Below are 19463 nucleotides of genomic sequence, written 5' to 3' on the forward strand. Positions count from 1 at the left end.
AATTTTGCTCCCAGGGGCAGCTAGGGGATGCAGGGAATAGAGCACCAGCCCTGGAGTCAGGGGAACCTGAGTTCAAATCCAACCTCAGACACTTGCCACTTACTAGCTGTGTGACCTTGGACAAGTCACTTAACCCCAATTGCCTTGGCTTTCCCCCTCCAGAAAAAAATTTATTCCCATTCAAGTTGCCTTCTTAACTAAATTTCTCTTTTATAGGCAAGGAGCAAGACAATTCTTAAGATATAAATACACAATCTATTACACAAATGGGTAGGAGTCTCATATAATTTACAGCAAAATTTCTAATTTCAAAGCACCAATTAAAAATTATTTCTAAATTGATTTCTACTTCACTTTAATTTGTAAAACTCCCAAGTATCTAATTAGATTTTTCTAATAAAACTATTTAACTGATATACACAAAGTTTTCTCTTTTTCATGAACCAGGAAAGAACGTTTAAAATGTGAGCTTCAATCCTCCCCCCGCCTTATAAAAACTTCCCTGTTACTCCTTACAACCTTCTCTCTAATCAGAAAAATGCCCTTCCTTTCCTGGCTATATATAAAAAAAAATTGTTCTCTGTGTGGAAGGGGGTGGGGGGAAGAGAGGAGTGCTTTTATTTCTCTTAAATTCTAAAGAATATTAACCCAACACTTGCTAGAATATTTCAGCATCTATAAATACATTGAAGCCACAATTTAGGGATTTGCAATAGAGAACTCACATTTCAGTCATAAATTTAGTATCAAATTAGCTTAGAATATCATAAATCAAAGACTCTTCCTTATTTGTATTTCTCTTATCTGTCTCCCAGACTTTGGCTGGAATACACAGATGAGAGAGATGCTTTCTCCAGGAAAAAAAAAATCTTTCAATAAGTACATATAGCTACTTTCAGCGCTCTCTTTCTCTCCATATTCCAACTCAAGCCCAAAGGAGAGATTCTGATTAAAGTCTGAGCAGGAGAGCTCAGTCCTCATCCCACTACTGCCACCATAAACTGTCCCAATTGAAATTTAACAAAAGGATAAACTGAGGCAAATCTCCAAGCAAGATCAAATTTATTAGCTGGGACATGTTTCCTGTCAATAAATGGGTCTATGGATTGACTCCATTTACACCAAAGACCCCAAGCAAAAGGAGGGCTCCTTTTTTATAGATTTTTGGGTAGTAGAGAACAAAGAACAAACCAGGGAAGATGCTATCACGGAATTGAGGGCAACATGATCAGTTACAAAGCTGAGGCACAAGGAACAACATGATTGGTTGTTAGTTCAGTAATGGGGGCTTCTCTTATGAGACTAAGAGGAGCTCATTGTTTGAGTCTAGGTACAAGATAGCAGGGTAAGCATTTGGACGGAAAACCAGACTTCCTTGCAGAATAGTTTGGGTAGTGTAAAAACATCAGGTCATTTCCTTGCATTCACGAATGTTCCCAAGGTCAGTTAAATTCCTTGAGGCAAGAATAGCTCAGTGATGAACAGGAGAGCTGGATTTCTAAATTAACCTGACACAGGCCAGCTGAATTCTGAACTAAGTTCAAAAACAGTCATGATTTAAGCAGTTATAGCATATAATCAATTACTTGTAAACAGGACCAATAAATAAATGATACAGGATCAATCAATTTCCTCAGTGTCACTATTTCCCCATACCCTCTCCAACATTTGTCTTTTTCCTTTTCTGTCACGTTAGCCAATCTGACAGATGTGAGGTGATACCTGAGATATGTATCAATTTGCATTTTGCCAATAACAATATTAGTGATTTAGAGCATTTTTATTTGAGTTTTGATAACTATGACTTCTACTTAAAATAGCCTGTTCATATTCTTTGACCATTTATCAATTGGGGAATAGCTCTTATTTTTGTTAATTTTGCTCAGGGTCTTACTTTAGACAAATGATACCTCTGTCTGTGGTTGAAGACTGCTGTGAATGAGGATCCTGTTTCTCCACCAGCCAAGTGACAACCATAACCCTGATGGTGTTTACTTTAGAAATCCTCAAGTGAGGTCTTCCACGAAATACACAACACACACTTCCTCAGCGTGATGGTTTGTGCTGTCTTGATAAAGGGGTAATGTAGAAGAAAAAAACAAGAGTTAGAACTTGAGACCTGAGTTTGAATGATGACCCCTCTGCCTACTAGCTGTATGAGCCCTCAAAGTGGCTTCCGAGACTCGTTTTTCTTATTGGTAGAAAGGAAGCACTATGGATAGCTGCCATGCCTCCTACATGGGGTAGTTGTAAGGAAAGAGAGTTTTGAACAGAAAGCATCCTTAGAATCCTAGCCCAAGAGCTAGAAAGTACCTTAGACATTCCCCTCATTTCACAGATGAGGAAACAGACCCAGAGAGGTTAAGTGACTCAGAAACAGAATACAAACCTAGGTCTTCTGGCTCTGAATCCCATGCCCAATCTGCCACACCACCCAATCTAAAGAAAAGCCAATGACAGGATTGTTTAGCCTTTTTGTTAAGCTTCAAGAGCCTTTGTGATTGAGGTTTAAATTTGAAGTTATTGACTTAAGCAGAGATTTTACTGGCCTTAAGGCCAGCACTGGGCACAGTGGCTGGTGCAGAATAGGTGCCCAATCAATACTTATTGATTAATTGATTAGCCTAATTGAAGGTGGGAAACTAGAAGGAAGTAATAAGACTCTTGTCATGCTCTCTGGATCTTGGGATTCCAAGACTAGATCCATTGGCAGCAAGGTAGCAAAGCTCCCAGATGCACCAAAGACTTTTCTTACTTCCCTTTACGTGCTCCCTGAATCTAAGATGCCACCTCTCCTATAGAGGTTAACACTGTTAATGGTGACGGCATCACTGGTGGCTGCATTTGGATCATCTTTCCAGTATGGGTACAATGTTGCTGCTGTCAACTCTCCCTCAGAGGTAAGTTGTGCTGGCAAGGGAAATGAATTCAGTCATTCGTCAACAGGATTTCCTAAGCATCTCCTCTGTACGAGGTTCCATGCTTAGCACTAAGGGGAGGCAAAAAATATAAAAGGGGAAGGGTTCCCTGCCCTCAAAGAGCCTGTAATCCTCATGACATCTTCAAGAATCTCTCTTCATGTGTCTGAAGGGCCACCATGTGGAAGAGAGATTTGACTTGCTCAGCTTGGCCACAGAAGCCCAAACAAGGGGTAGTGAGTGGAAGGTGTGGGAGGGAGATTTGGGTCCCATGAAGAGAAAACTTGCTAACAGCTGGAGCCATCCCCAAGTGAGAGGCTGCCTCTGGAGTTAGTGGATTTCCCTGCAGTGGAGGTTCTTCAAAGGAAAGCCAGAGGACCACTTGTTGGGTTTGCTGCAGAGGGGTTCCCTTGAGGTCTGGGGTGGACTACGTCCCTTCTAGGCCTGAGCTTTTGTCAGCCTGTGATCTAATAACAGAGAATGTGGACAAGCTGAGAAATGAGGATGGAGCAGCCTTTCTTCAGCTATCCTGACTGGTCCAGGGCTCTCCATACAATAGGTGCTCAGTAAAGAGATTTGTACTGACTGATGGCCCTGGTGACAGCTGCCTCACCTTTTCTTCAGTCACATTGGCAAGGCCAGGTTACAACCTCAGCTACTCTTTGAAGAAAATCCTTTCCCTCTACTCAGTCTTGCTGGTTTGTGTCTGAGGGTTGGAAAGAATGGGCTGAGTGGGGTGTTTGATAGCTTCCATTACTTTTCCTGCTGGCCCAACCCAGAACCCCAGAGTTGGAAGGAATCACAGGGTCACTGAATCCAACTCACACTGAAATGACTATTTCCTCTGTCCCTTCCCCAACAAGTGGTCATCCAGCCTGTGCTTGAAGACCTCCAGTGACAGAGAGCCCTGTCCTTGGTCAGCCATTCCACATTTGGACAGCTCCTCCCAGCAGGAAGCTTTTCCTGACATCAAGCTGAAACTGGCCTCTCTCCACATTTCCTACCCATTCCTCTTAGTTCTTTCTTCTAAGTCCCAGCAGAACAAGCCCAGTCCCTCTGCTGTGGAACTGCTCTTCAGATTTCTGAAAACTGTTCATGTGACCCTTCCTGCTGTCAATTTCCTCTTCTCCAGGTAAAGTCAAATTCTTATTTTTTTTTGTATTTTTCTAGATCATGAAAGACTTTTACAATGAAGCCTATTATGATAGGACTTTGAAATATATGACCTATACAGTCATGACCCTGCTGTAGTCTGTCACCAATATTTACTATAAGAGGTTTAATTGGGTCGCTCATGGCTGGCCAAATAGTAAATAAATGTGGTAGGTAAGTGAGAATTCTCCAACCCTTAGGAATCCATCAACAGACCCTGATAGGACGTTGAACATTTAGAGTTGAAACTCCAGCTTGTGTCCTTGAACAGAGGGTGGTGTAAGGGATAAATTGTTAGATCTCAAGAGCACCAGATTCAAATCTTAACTTCCTATAGCACATCCATGGCCATAAACAAATCACCCAGCCTCAGTTTTCTCCTCCATCAAATGGTAATAATAATAATAACAATAATACTTAGAATTTATATAGTGTCTACTATGTGTCAGGCACTGTGCTAAGCAAGCACTTTACAAGGATAATCTCATTTGATCTTCACAACAATCCTGGGAGAGGTGGGTGCTATTACTACTCCCATTTTTACAAATGAGGAAACTGAGGTAAACAGTAGTTAAGTGACTTGTCCAAGATCATACACATAGTAAATGTCTGACGCTAGATATGAACTCAGGTCTTCCAGACTCCAGGTCCAGTTTTCTGGACACTGTTTCTCCCAGATGTCTCTCAGTAATAGCATCTCTCTCTCTCTCAATGTTGTTATCAGACTCTAATGGGGTAAAATGTGTATTATTCTTTGTCAACCTTAATAATAACTATTATACATGTATATGTGTGTAGATATATCACATATTAGCTAATATTTTGCATTAAAAATAAACATTTATAGTATTTGGAGCTAATAGGGAACTCAAAGAACAGAATCACAGATTCTAAGAGCTACGGCAGAGGGGATCTCAGAGACCATTTGGTACCCAAACAAGAATTCCCCATTTCGGTAATAATTGGTAGCAATTATATGGTGCTTTAAGTTGTGCAAAGGGCTTTACAAACATAATCTCATTTGATCACCTGAATGAATCTGGGAGATGGGTGCTATCATTATCCTCATTTTACAGATGAGTAAACTGAGGCAAACAGATTAAGTGACTTTGCCAGAGTCACACAGCTAGTAAGTGTCTGGGGCTGGATTGGAACTCAGATCATCTTGACTCCAAGTCCAGCCCTATCCCCATGTCAATCCCCATTGACCATTGGTTATCCAGCTTTTTCCTGGAAGATTTCTAACGACATCATAGATTTAGAGCCAGATGGGCCCTTAGAGATCATAGAGTCCAACCCCCTCATTTGACAGACAAAGGTGACTGAGGCTCAGGGATTTTCAGTGACTCTCCCTTTGGTCACCTAACTTGTGGATTTGAGCTCAGGTCTTATTGACTCCAAGTTCTCTAGCCACTGCACCCTCTAGAGGCCACAATAGTCACTGCACATCTCTCTCAAAAGAAGAGACTTTGTTCCTTTTTTTCCTCTGTAGAAAGGGGACCTTGCTGATCAACAACATATTTTTCATTGTCCCTGCAACTTTGATGGGATGCAGCAATGTGGCCAGGTCCTTTGAGGTGATCATCTTTGCCAGAATTGTGGTGGGAATTTGTGCAGGTAAACATGAGAACTGGGGATTGTTGTGGCCAGACTTACTGGGAAGGCAACAGTAACAGACGCTCACTGAGTGCTTTAAAGTTTCCTAAGTGTTTTCCACACATTAGCTCATTTGAATCTCAGTAAGCTACAGCTATTGTTTCCATTTCACAGGTAAAGAAACTGAGGCTCCAAAAGGTTAGGCAATAATTTGCCCTAGGTCAAATAGGTAGTAAGGGTCAAAGGCTAGATTGGAACTCAAGTCTTCCTGACTCTTCCATTCACTGTCACAAGGCGCCCCGGGCATTGTTCTGCAGAGATCACTTAGCTACATTTTAAGATGGAGATGGTTTGCTCACTCTGCTAGTCCTCCAGGTAGAGAGATCTCTGGGTCTGGAATCAGAGGGTTTAAATCCCAACTCTGAAGGGGAGCATGTCCCTTTATTTCCCTGTGCATTTATTTCCTCGTCTGTGAAATGAGGACCACAGACTAGACCCTAGATCCAGAGCTGGAAAGCATCCCTTGGCCCTTGGGCACCTGGACAAGAATCTCCTTTATAGCGTCTCTTGTAGTGGCCATCCAGCCTTTGCTTAAAGGCCTCCAATTGGAGGGAGCCCACCCTCTCCTGAGGCAACACTTTCCCCTCTGGGGCAACTCTAATTTTTTGATGGTTGTTCCTTACATGGAGCCTCAGTGAGCATCTTGTGTGTTGCCTGAGGTAGAAAAAGAGAGAGCGGCACTAACCTCCCCTCCTGCACACTCAACCATTGGTTTTTGAGCCCAATTCTATGAGCATAGATCCTACACAAGCAGAATGGAAGGAACCCTTAGCAGAGGATGTCAGACTTGGGGAGTAGGAACCTGGGGGTCCTTAGGACCTGGGGAGCAGGGACCTGGGGATCGGGGACCTGGGGGGTCCTTAAGACCTGGGGAGTGGGAACCTGGGGGGGTCCTTAGGACCTGGGGAGTAGGGACTTGGGGGTCCTTAGGACCTGGGGAGCAGGGACCTGGGGAGCAGGGACCTGGGGATCGGGGACCTGGAGGGTCCTTAGGACCTGGGGATCGGGGACCTGGGGGATCCTTAGGACCTGGGGAGCAGGGACCTGGGGATTGGGGACCTGGGGGTCCTTAGGACTTGGGGAGTGGGGACCTGGAGGGTTCTTAGGATCAGGGGATTAGGGACTTGGAGGGTCCTTGGGACCTGGGCAGGGGGGCAGTCCTTAGGACACAGAATGTAAAATCTAGAAGGAGCCTTAAAACATAGAACATCAGAGCTGGAGGGACCTTAAAACACAGACGGCCTTAGAATGTAGGATGTCAGAATTAGAAGGGACCTTATGGGTCACTTAGTCTAGAAACGTCAAATTCATACCTTCAAACACTCTGACTGCACCAGGACAAGATTGAAAGGTAATTGGGAAATGTTTAACAAAAATAAATTTAAAATAGAACATAGATAATTATAAATCAATAAATTAACTTATTAAATTAATTTAATAGATAATGCTAACTTGTGGTTTTTTAAGTCCATATGCAGCCAGCATGGATCATTTTTACTTGAGTTTGACACTGCTGATTTAGTCCATTCCTCCCCTCCCCCCACCCCCCATTTTACATATAAGGAAACCGATGCCCATATAAGTAAAGGAACTTACCCAAAGTCAAACTGGTCTGAGACTTGAACTCAGGTCTTCTGAATCCACATGTGGAACTTTTTCCAACCCTTCTAGTTGGATGTCCTGCTGTCCTGTGGTGGTTCTCCTGCCTGTGACGAAAGCCACTCTTAGGGACCAGGTCTCAGCGTAGTGTAGCCAATGCTGTCCATGGTGGGGTTGGGAGGCACTTTGGCGCCACCTGGTGGCTTCTTCTGTTATTACTGGGGATGAAAAGCCTGGTTTCTCCAGAGGTGGGCAACCCTCCAGGGTGGGGGAGGGGGACTATAGAAAATCTCCTTTCACTCTCTAGACCACACCACCAACACCTTAGCGGGGACTCATTGCTGCCATCATGTTGCTGAGGGTGGTGTGCAGGCTGGGGGGTGGGGAAAGTGCTTTGGAGGGGAAAGAGGACCTGGAAAGGGAGTTGTGGGAGTGTGTGTTAGGGGGACCCTAGACAGAAACTTCAGTTTTGCCAGGTGTGTGTGTGTATGTGTGTGTGTGAGAGAGACAGACAGACAGACAGAGACAGACAGAGAGAGAGAGAGAGACAGAGACAGAGAGAGAGACAGAGAGAGACAGAGACAGAGAGAGAGACAGGGAGAGACAGAGAGAGACAGAGAGAGACAGAGACAGAGACAGAGACAGACAGAGAAAAAGAGACACAGAAAGACATGGGATGACACACAGACTGTGACATTTTAAATTGTCTGTGTTTCACGTTGTCTTTAGCCTCAATAATAGAAGTTATCACTTCTGTCCATTCTTTTTCATTTTATTATCCCCTGACTTGGTTCTAATCATGAAGATATATTCCTTAAAATGTTCTAAGGGGATATTCAGAGATGCAGTAATGCTTTCCTTGACTAGCCATAGTTATTTCAGAGATGTATGTATAACAGGCCACTACATATAATGTAGAGCACTAATGTATAAAAGCAATCACAGTTAAGAATACTCATTCCCTGGAGGAGGATGAATGGGCTGTGTTGTCCATCTATGGGGTTCTACTTCTCCCTCTCATCTTCCCCCCCCTCCTCTCTCCCTTTTCTTCCCTTCTTATTCTCCATCTCTCTCCTCCCTCTCTCACTCCTTCTCACTCTGTCTCTCTCTCCTTCCCTTTCCCCCCTTTCCATTCCACCTCCACCTCTCTCTTTTCTCTCTCCCTTCCTCCCTCACACAAAGTTAGTCAAGTAAATCTTCCAACCTCAAGACTTGTGCATACCTTTTTTAGTATTTTGTTTCTCCTCAGTTACATGTAAAAGTGATTTTCAAAATTCATTTTCTAAAACTTTGAGTTCCAAATTCTTTCCCTTCCTCCCTACCCCATGCCCCACCACCACTGAGAAAACAAGTAATTCCATATAGATTATACATGTCTAGTCATGCAAAACATTCATAATGGTCACATTTTGAAAGAAAACACAGATAAAGAGAAAAAAACTCAAGAAAAATAAAGTTTTTAAAAGTATGCTTCAATCTGTATTCAGACACCAACAGTTCTTTCTCTGGAGATGGATGGCATTTTTCATCATAAGTGCTTCAGAGCTGTCTTGGATCATTGTATTGCTGAGAATAGCTTAGTCATTCACAGCTGATCATCTTACAATATTGCTGTTACACTGTACACAGCCTGTTTCACTTTGCATCAGCTCATGCAAGTCTTTCCAGGTTTTTCTGAGAACATCCTGCTCATCATTTCTTATAGTACAACAGTATTCCATCATAATCACATACCATAACTTGTTCAGCCATTCCCCACATGATGGGCATCCCCTCAACTTCTAACTACTCCCAGAAAAGAACTGCTATAAATACTTTTGTACATATAAGTCCTTTTCCTTTTTGTTTGTTTGTTTGTTTTTTAATCTCTCTTGAGATACAGACCTAGACGTGGTATTGCTGGTCAAAGGGTATGCAAGGTTTTATGGCCCTTCAGGCATAGTTCCAAATTGCTCTACAGAATGGTTGAATCAATTCAAGGTTGCACAAATACTGCATTAAAGTCTCATTTTTTTCCCATGTTACTTCCAACATTTGTCATTTAGTTATTCTGTCCTATTAACCAATCTAATAGCTATTTGGTAGTACCTCAGAATTGTTTTAATTTGCATTTCTCCGATTAATAGTGTATTAGAATATTTTATGGCTATAGATAGCTTCATCTGAAAACTGATCATATCTTTTGATCATTTATCAGTTGAAAATGGCCCTTATTTTTATTAATTTGAATCAGTTCTCTATATATTTGAGGAATGATGTCTTTATCAGAGAAACCTGCTTTAAAGTTTTTTTTTACAGTTACTGTTGCTAACTGTATTTCCCTCCATCCTATTCCACCACCACCCCCCAGTTTATTCTATATTCTCTCTCCTTTCACCTTGTCCCTCCTCAAAAGTGTTTTGCTTCTGACTACCCCCCTCCAACCTGTCGTCCCTTTTATCACACACCTCTCTTCTCTTATACCCTTCCCTACTACTTTACTGTAGGGTAAGTAAAATAGAGTTCTATACCCAATTAAGTGTGTACATCATTCCCCTCTTTGAGCCAATTCTGATGAGAGTAAGGTTCACTCACTCCCTCTTACCTCCCCCATCTTCCCCTTCACTGCAAAAAGCTTTTTCTTACCTCTTTTATGTGAGATAATTTATCCCATTCTACCTCTCTCTTTCTCCTTTCTCCTTCTCCCAGTACCTCTCTCTCACCCCTTAATTTTATTTTTTAGATATCATCCCTTCATATTAAACTAAAACCTGTAGCCTCTGTCTATATATGCTCTAACTACCCTAATAATGAAAAAAGTCTTATGAGTTACAAATATCACCTTCTCATATAGGAATGTAAACAATTTAAACTTAAGTCCCTTATGATTTCTCTTTCCTCTTTACATTTTTATGCTTCTCTTAAGTCTTGTATTTGAAAGTCAAATTTTCTATACAGCTCTGGTCTTTTCATCAAGAATGCTTGAAAGTCCTCCATCTCATTGAATGTCCATTTTTATGCTCAGTTTTGCTAGATAGGTGATTCATGGTTGTAATTCTACTCCTTTGCCCTCCAGAATATCATATTCTAAGCCCTCCAATTCTTTAATGTAGAAGCTGCTAAATTTTGTGTTATGTTGACCATGGCTTCAGAATACTTAAAATGTTTCTTTTTTATTGCTTGTAATATTTTCTCTTTGACCTGGGAACTCTGGAATTAGGCTATGATATTCCTGGCAGTTTTCATTTGGGATCTCTTTCAGGAGGTGATTGGTGGATTCTTCCCTTGCTATTTTACCTTCTGGTTCCAAAATATCAGGGCAGTTTTCCTTGATAATTTCTTGAAGGATGATTTCTAGGCCCCTTTTTTTATCATGGCTTCCAGGTAGTCCAATAATTTTAAAATTATCTCTCCTGAATCTATTTTCCATGTTAGTTGTTTTTCCAATGAGATCTTTCACATTGTCTTTATTTTTTCATTCTTTTGGTTTTCTTTTATTGTTTCTTGATTTCTCACTAAGTCATTAGCTTCCTTTTGCTCAATTCTAATTTTCAAGGAATTATTTTCTTAAGTGAGCTTTTGGACTTCACTTCCATTTGCCCAAATTGCCTAGTCTGTTTTTTAAGGTGAATTTTTTTTACCAAGTTATTGACTAATTTTTTATGATTTTCTTGCATCACTCTCATTTCTCTTCCCAATTTTTCCTCTACCTCTCTTACTTGATTTTCAAAATCCTTTTTGAGCTCTTCCATGCCCTGAGACCAATTCATATTTTTCTTGGAGGTCTTGAAGGAGTTTTGACTTTGTTGTCTTCTTTTTTGATCTTCATTGTCACCATAATTTCAATAGTCAAGAGTGTTTGCTCATTTCTAGCTTATTAGTTGACTTTTAAGTCTTTGTTCAAGTAGAGCTCTGCTTCCAGGGTGAAGGACACACTATCCCAAGCTTCAGGGAGTTTGTGCACTTTTTTCAGAGATACCTCTAAGAATCTGTTAGTTTTCAGTTCTCTCAAGTCGTTACGATCTAAGGAGAGGCGTTTACTCCTGTCCTGGCCTGTGCTCTGATCTGTGAGAGACCACAAGCACTCTTTTCCACCCTGGAACTGTGGGGAGGATGCCCCCTCCACTGTGGTTGCAAGTTCTGATAGGCTAATGCTCCTCCTCACCCTGGGACAGCCACCCATGACTTTGACCTGGATCCAAATATGGGCAAAGCAACAGTCATGTCTCAGCTGGCAAAAAGACTCCTTCTGACCAGTTCAACCCCTTTACCATATGTGGGCTGAGAGCTCTGGAAGCAGCTGCTGCCACTGCAGTTGCTGATTCAGTCACTCCCAAGCTCTGTTCCTGGTTTTCTGGGGCCAGGGTTATGTTGGTGAGGCCTACATTGGACTGTACTCCATTCTTACCCAGGTGCAATGGACTTTTCCTGCTTATCTTCTAAGTCGTCTTTGGTGTCTGTGAGCTGAGAGATCTGTAGACCAGCACTGCTGCAAGTGATTCAGTCACCCTATGGCCTGCTCTGGCTTTGCTGGAGTCTAGTCTGCACTGTGCTGGGCTGCTCTCCTTTCTCATTCTGGTGCAAAAGACCTTTCTTGCCAACCTTCCACATTGTTTTGGGCTGGAAATTTGTTTCACTCCATCTTTTTGCTACTTCTGCTGCTCTTGAGCTTGTTTAGAGCTATTTTTAAAGGTATTTGGAAAGGTTTGGGGGAGAACTTAGGTGAGTCCCTGCCTTTACTCCACCTCCTTGACTCCGCCTCAACTTGTACATTCTTTAAGAAGAAAAAGACAGATTTGCATTTAGGAAGTTCTGATAGTCAGCACAGTGTTTGTGTCCCTTAAAAAACAATCTGTGACTTCACTATTATTGTTTCAATCAAGTTAAGAGGTTTTAATGAGTTCCTGACACCTCTTTTAAGGACCTGTGAGGAGTAGGTGCTAATTGGGGCAGCATCTTCCCAGACTTCCTTTCTAAAGCTGCAGCTGCTGCTACTTCCCCACCCTCCTCTCCCTCCTGAAATGAATTCCAAAGAGCCTATGATGATTTTTGGTGGGGGGCTTTTTGGCTGTTATTTTTAGGGTGAGGAAATCCCAATGTGAGAATTCCTTTCACCTGTGTAGCTCACCTCACAGTCCTGGTAGACAAAAAAGTCCAAAGGTTCAGAGAAATTAAGTGAAATAGTGAGGGTCAGAGCCAGGATTCAAACCCAGCTCCCTCCTGACTTCAAAAGTGATACCCTTACTATGTTACCGCATGCGATGTAATCAAGCTGAAATGTGGCTTCTGTGTCTTCCCATCTCCCTCTTGTTGACTCACCTCCATTCCTAGGATCCCAGAACTCTCCTGTTGCCTAGCTGGCCAGTGGTCTCAACTGCAGCATCCCACCCAGATCTCCCTTCTCTAAAAACGGCAGCATGTGCCCAAGCTTATTCCCTCTCACCAAAAAGAATTTTCTCTGGTCTGTTCACTCTTTCCAGTAGAATCTTGCTACAGTTGAGGTAAACAACAGCACCTTTCTCCCAGATTTGTAGGAAGATCAAGTGGGATAATAATTATAAAGCACTTAGCACAGTGCCTGGCACATAGAAGGCATGATATGAATGTTAGTTTTTATTATTTTTATTATGTTGGCCAGCATAGTAGATAGAGAGCTGGTGTCAGAGTCAGGAAGAGCTGGGTTCAGGTACTGCCTCTTTCACATATGATGGTGTGACTGTGGACAAGTCACTGAAACTCTCAGTGTCCCAGGAAACTCTCTGAGACTATAAATTATAGAACAGTTGCCAATTTGTCCTGGAACAGGGTGTTTCTTCACTCATTTCCTACACCAATGAAATCATAGGTCTTTAGTTATAAAAACAAAAAAAAAGACCCTTCCCTTAATGTTGATTAAGACAAAGAATGAGAGGGAAAAATTTTCTCTGGAGTCAGGCCTTGAAATCTCTAGGATCATGTTTTACCCCAAAAAGAAAAGGTTTCTATATATATACACCCCCAAAATACTTATAATAACCCTTTGTGGGGACAAAGATTTAGAAATTAAGGAGTTACCCATTAATTCATCAATTGGAATGGCTGACCAAGTTATGATACATAAATATGGTAGAATACCATTGTGCTGTAAGAAATGATAAAGAGGATGGTTTCAGAGAAACCTAGGAAGACTTGTATGAACTGATGCAGAGTGAAGTGAGGAGAACCAGGAGAACAATTTACACAGTAATAGCAGTATTGTAAAGATAATCAACTGTAAGGGAGCAGCTAGGTGGCGCAGTGAATAGAGCACTGGCCCTGAAGTCAGGAGGACCTGAATTCAAATTCGGCCTCAGACATTTAACACACACACAAAAAAAACTAGCCGTGTGACCTTGGGCAAGCCACTTAATCCCAACTTCCCTACCTTCCCCCCTCCAAAAAAAACCAAAACCCCCCAAAAAAGATAATCAACTGTGAAAGACTTAGTATCTCTGATCAACACAATGACCCACTGTAGTTCCAAAGTATTCATGATGAAGGATACTACTCAACTCCAGGGAAAAAGCTGATGATCTCAGAGTGCAGACTGAGACATTATCACTATAATTTTTTTTACCAATGTGAGAATTTGTTTTGTTTAACTAAAAATATTTGTTGTAGGGGCTTTGTTTTTATTTCTTTTTTTTTTTCAGCTGGGAAGAGGAGAGGTGGGACAAAGTGATGGCAGACTTTGCTTAGTTAAAAAATTTTTAATTAAAAAAAAATCCTTTAAGCTCCATTTAGGCAAGAATGTGAACAGAAGGTCCATTCATCTGAATTTCAGCAATGATGTCATTCTCAAGGCAATGACTTCTGCCCATGGAATTTCCCAGGCTATTTCTGGTTCTCTGGAACTATAAACACTTTTTTTCCAGCCAAGTCAACTGTAAGGGAAGGTTTTCATTAAAGATTTTCACATTAATCCATTTCCTTCATCCTCTTGCAAATGCTAAGATGGGAGAGACATATATGGATAGCTATTGCTCCATCCAATAAAACCAGTCCTCATTTGATTTTTATTTTATCCATATCAGGTCTGTTCTCCAATGCAGTCCCCATGTACTTAGAAGAGTTGGCTCCCAAAAACCTGAGAGGAGCCATTGGTTTGGTCAACCAACTGCTCATCGCTGCTGGGATCTTTGTAGCCCAGGTTTTTGGTTTTCAGAGTATCTTAGCAACTGAAGACGGTAAGACTAATGTGCTCAGCTGTTACTGGTTAGGAAGTTATTCCTTCTCTCACCAGGCATTGAGGAGAAGACATGTAGGCCTAGAAAAAAGTGCTGGATTTTGAGTCAATCAATTAATCAGCAAGCATTTATTAAGTACTTACTCTACCCCAGGCTTCTGATACAAAGACAAAAGTGAGCCATTCCCTGCCCTCAAGGGGCTTATATTTTATCAAGGAAGACAATGTGTACAAAAGGAATACAGAATGTGTACAAAATAAATTTGAGGTGATTTTAGGAGTGAGGGCACTAGTAGCTAGGGAGCTGGTCTCCTACCGAGGCTGAAAGTCTTGAAGGAAACAAGATATTCTTGTAAGAGATGGAGATGAGGAGAGAGTATGTTCCAGGAAAACAGAAAGGCACAGATTTGGAAGATGGGATGTAATATGCAAGGAAGAGCAAGCAGACTAGTTTGGCTGAACTGTAGAGTGAAGGAAATAATAGAATTTCAGTCTGAAAAGGTAGTTTGGGGAAGGTTGTAATGGGTTAAGAAGAATCAAAGGATTTGGGTTCAGACCTCAACTCTGTCACTTAGTAGAGCCAATCCTCAACTTTGGGGGGGGGGGGGAGTGGCAAGTAAAAAACGCAAATGTTGATACATTCATTGAACCTATGGGAAATAGGGGGTTAGATTTCCATGACCACCAAAAACTGTAATCTTTCAACAGAGATTGCTGAAAATACATTTTTTGCATATAATGCTTTATAACAAAACATTAATTTTGATAATATTCATGTTTCCTAACATAGTAACCATGAAATAAGCCATAAAATGCTGTACACAAAACAAAATTGGTAATATGCACAACATTTTTCTAGCTAGTAATTACCTAATGTGCTAACATCTCAATTAAAAAATTAATTTTGGACAATAATTAACTTTTCATAACACATGAAATTGTATGATAAATACCATACAGCAAATACAATTCTTAAAACTAAGACATTTTTTAACTGAAGTCTTACACTGTGTCAGAAGGAAGTGTGAGACACTGTACTGTGCACTATACTGCTGTAAACCTCTGTCCTTTAGCTGCCCTCTGAAAAACAGAAGCAGAGGTTGCTGGGACTTTAGTCACTGCTTTCAGAAGACCACAACACTGGCAAGGTCTTGACATTACCTCCAACACTCTGCCCTTCAGATGGATGGCATTGGAACTTAGGAAAGATTCACCAGCTTGAAATACTTTCTTGCTTTTTGCAGATAAAATGAATCATTAATTTGGTAACACCAAACTTGCAGTCAACAGCAGTTGCAGACATTATGACACTAAATTTGTCTAGAACTTTTATTATCTCACTAAGCTACATCATTGACTTTGCACACTTAGCTTTAGAGCCCAAAGGATTTGCACTATGCTTTGGGAACAAAACTTGAGTTTTAAAGGCAAACCATGAAAATATGTAGCCAATACACAGGAAGTGCTTTATAATGGTAGGGTGAACTAGAACACCAGTCACTCCACAAGCTTGTGAGCATCATTCCTCTCATTTTTCCCCCTACTGCACATAGCTGTAAATGAGTGGAGTTGCCAACTCAGAAGTGAGGTTACTCATTAAATCACCCACTTGAAGTGGTGAAAGTTCAAGGTCAAGGTGAAGCCAAGATGGTGGAAAAAAGGCAGAAAGTTGCCTAAGCTCTCTTCAATTTCCCTCAAAACAACTTTAAATCAAGACTCAAAAAGAATTCTGGAGTAACAGCACCCACAAAAGGACAGGGTGAAACAATATTTCAGCCCAAGGTAACTTAGAAGGACTGCAGGAAACGTCTGACTCACTTAGATAAAAGGAAAGCAACCCAGCTCAGGAAGTGTCCAGGTAAGCCAGCAGGATGTCCCTTGTTCCAGCACAGATCAGCAGCCAAGGCCCCAAGACCCTGAGGTCCTGGTTCAGGAGGTCAGCATCATAGCACAGTAGTAGAGCTGCCAGCCCTGGAGCCCCTGGCACAGCAAACCTGTACAAGAAGCTTGGGACAGTGCCTCCTGGATCCCAGGAGCTCAACTTTGAAAATCACAAAATAACCTGGGAAATGAGCAAAAAACAAACAAACCAACAAAGCCCTGACCATAGAAAGGTACTATGCCAAGAGGGAAGATCAAAACACAAATTCAGAGGACATAAAGGTCAAAACTCCTACATGCAAAGCCTCAAAAAGAAATATGAATTGTTCTCAGGTTTTAAAGGACCTCCTGGAAGAGCTCAAAAGGGATTTTAAAAATCAAATAAGAGAGGTAGAAGAAAAATGGGAAGAGAAATGAGAAGTATGCAAGGAAATCATGATAAAAAAGAATTGTAAAGGAAGCACAAAAATGGGAAAAGGAAGTAAAAAAATGCACTGAAGAAAACAACTCTTAAAAAGTAGAATTGGATAAATGGAAAAGGACACACAAAAGCTAACAGAAAATGATTTCTTAAAAATTAGAATTGGGGGGTGGCCAAGTGGCGCAGTGAGTAAGAACGCCAGTCCCAGAGGCAGGAGACCCAGGATTGGTTCCGGCCTCAGATACTTAACACCCACACAAAATAACTGGCCATGTAACCTTGAGCAAGTTACTTAACCCCAATTGCTTTAAAAAAAATTAGAATTGGACAAGTAGAAGCTGAGTATGAGATATTAAGAATCTATCAAACAAAATCAAAAGAATAAAAATATAGAAGAAAATGCAAAATAATATCTGATTGGAAAAAACAACTGACCTGGAAAACAGATCCAGGAGAGACAATTTAAAAATTCTTGGATAACCTGAAAGTCATGATAAAAAAAAAAAAGAACCTGGACAGCATCTTTCAAGAAATTATCAAGGAAATCTGCCCTGATGTATCCTAGAACCAGAGGGTGGGGGTGGCTAGGTGGCACAGTAAATAGTGCACTGGCCCTGGAGTAAGGAGGACCTGAGTTCAAATCTGGCCTCAGATACTTAACACAAAAACTAGCCATGTGACCTTGGGCAAGTCACTTAACCCCAATTGCCCTCCAAAAAACAAAAAGAAGAAGAAGAACCAGAGGGTAAAATAGTAATTGAAAGAATCCACCAATCATATCCTGAAAGATTCCAAAATGAAAATTCCTGGGAATATTTTGACCTAATTCCAGAACTCTCAAGTCAAGGAGAAAATACTGCAAACAGACAGAAAGAAACAGTTCAAATACTGGGGAGTCACAGTCAGAATTACACAGGATTTAAAAGCTTCTACATTAAAGGATCAGAGGGCTTGGAATACCTGGAAGGCAAGGGAGCTTAGAATATACCCAAGAATCAACTGTCCAGCAAAACTGAGCATAATCTTTCAGGAGAAATGAAATAGGTGACTTTTAAACATTCCTGATGAAGAGACCAGAGTTGAACAGAAAATCCAATTTTCAAATACAGGACTCAAGAAAAACATAAAAAAGGGAATAGGAAAGAAAAAAAATGTTATTCAGTAAGGTTAAATTGTTTACATCACTACACTGGAAGTTACATTTGAAACTCTTAAGAACTGTATCTTTATAAGAGCAGTTAGAGGTAGTATATGTAGACAGAGGGTGAGGGTATAAGTTGACTTTGATGGAATTATATATAAAAAAATAAAGGATGAGAAAGATGATTGTACTGGGAGAATAGGGAAGGGAGAGGCAGAATAGGGTAAAAGATATCACATGAAGAGGCACAAAAGACCTATCATAATGGAAGGAAAGAAGGAAGAGGGGTGAGCATTGTTTGAACCTTACTCTCATCAGAATTGGTTCAAAGAAGGAATAACATACACACGCAGTTGGGTATAGAAATCTATCATATCCTATAGGGAAGTAGGAAGGGAGGGGACCTGAAAAGGGGAGGACCCAATAGGAGGGAGGGAAAATTGAGGGAGGCAATAGTCAGAAGCAAAACACTGGTGAGGAGGAATAGGATGAAAGGAGAAAGAGAAAAAAGTAAAAACAGGAAAAATAAGATGAAGAGAAATACACAGTTAGTGATCATAACTGTGAATGTGAATGGGATGAACTCTCCCATAAAAAGGGAAATAGAAAGCAGAGTGGATTAAAAAACAGAATCCTACAATATATTGTTCTAAAGAAACACATTTGAAGCAGAGAAATACACAAAAAGTAAAAGACTGGAGCAGAAAATATTATGTTTCAGCTAGAAAAAAAAAGCAGGGGTAGCAATCATGATCTCAGACAAAGCAAAAGCAAAAATAGATCTAATTAAAAGAGATGATCAAGGAAACAGTATCTTACTAAAAGATACCATAGACAATAAAATAACATCAATACTAAACATATATGCACCAAATTTCTAAAGGAGAATTTAAATGAGATCCAGGAGAAAACAGACAGTAAGACTATACTGGTAGGAGGTCTCAACTTTCCCCTCTCAGAACCAAATAAATCTAACCATAAAATAAGCAAGAAAGTTATTAAGGAGATGAATAGGATTTTAGAAAACTTAGATATGATATACCTCAGAAAATGGAATGGTAATAGAAAGGAATATACCTTCTTCTCAGTTGTATATAGCACCTACACAAAAATTGACTATGTATTAGGGGTATATAAAAACTTCCCATCAAATGTAGAAAAGCAGAAATATTAAATGCATCCTTTTCAGATCATGATGCAATAAAAATTATATTTAATAGAGGACCATGAAAAGATAGATTAAAAATTAATTGGAAACAAAATGATCCTAAACAATGAGTGTGTTAACGAACAAATCATCGAAACAAACAATAATTTCATCAAAGAGAATGATAATGAGATAACATACCAAAATGTATGAGATGCAACCAATGCAGTACCTAGGGGAAAATTTATATCTCTTTATCAATAAAAGAGGGAAAAAACAGATCAATGAATTAGGCATGCAACTAAAAAAAGCTAGAAAAAAAACAAATTAAAAATCCTTAAACACTAAATTGGAAATTCCAAAAA

The 19463-nt window shown here is 40.5% G+C and overlaps 1 pseudogene; it reads left to right on the forward strand.

Moving 5' to 3' along the window:
- Positions 1-2669: 2669 nt before the first annotated feature.
- Positions 2670-19463, forward strand: part of LOC138154584 (solute carrier family 2, facilitated glucose transporter member 5-like) — a 30707-nt pseudogene continuing 13913 nt past the window's right edge.

Source organism: Petaurus breviceps, unplaced genomic scaffold (assembly GCF_028583685.1).
Source record: "Petaurus breviceps papuanus isolate PSGF00001 unplaced genomic scaffold, PetGlider_PUasm1.0 91041, whole genome shotgun sequence".
Lineage (NCBI taxonomy): Eukaryota > Metazoa > Chordata > Mammalia > Diprotodontia > Petauridae > Petaurus > Petaurus breviceps.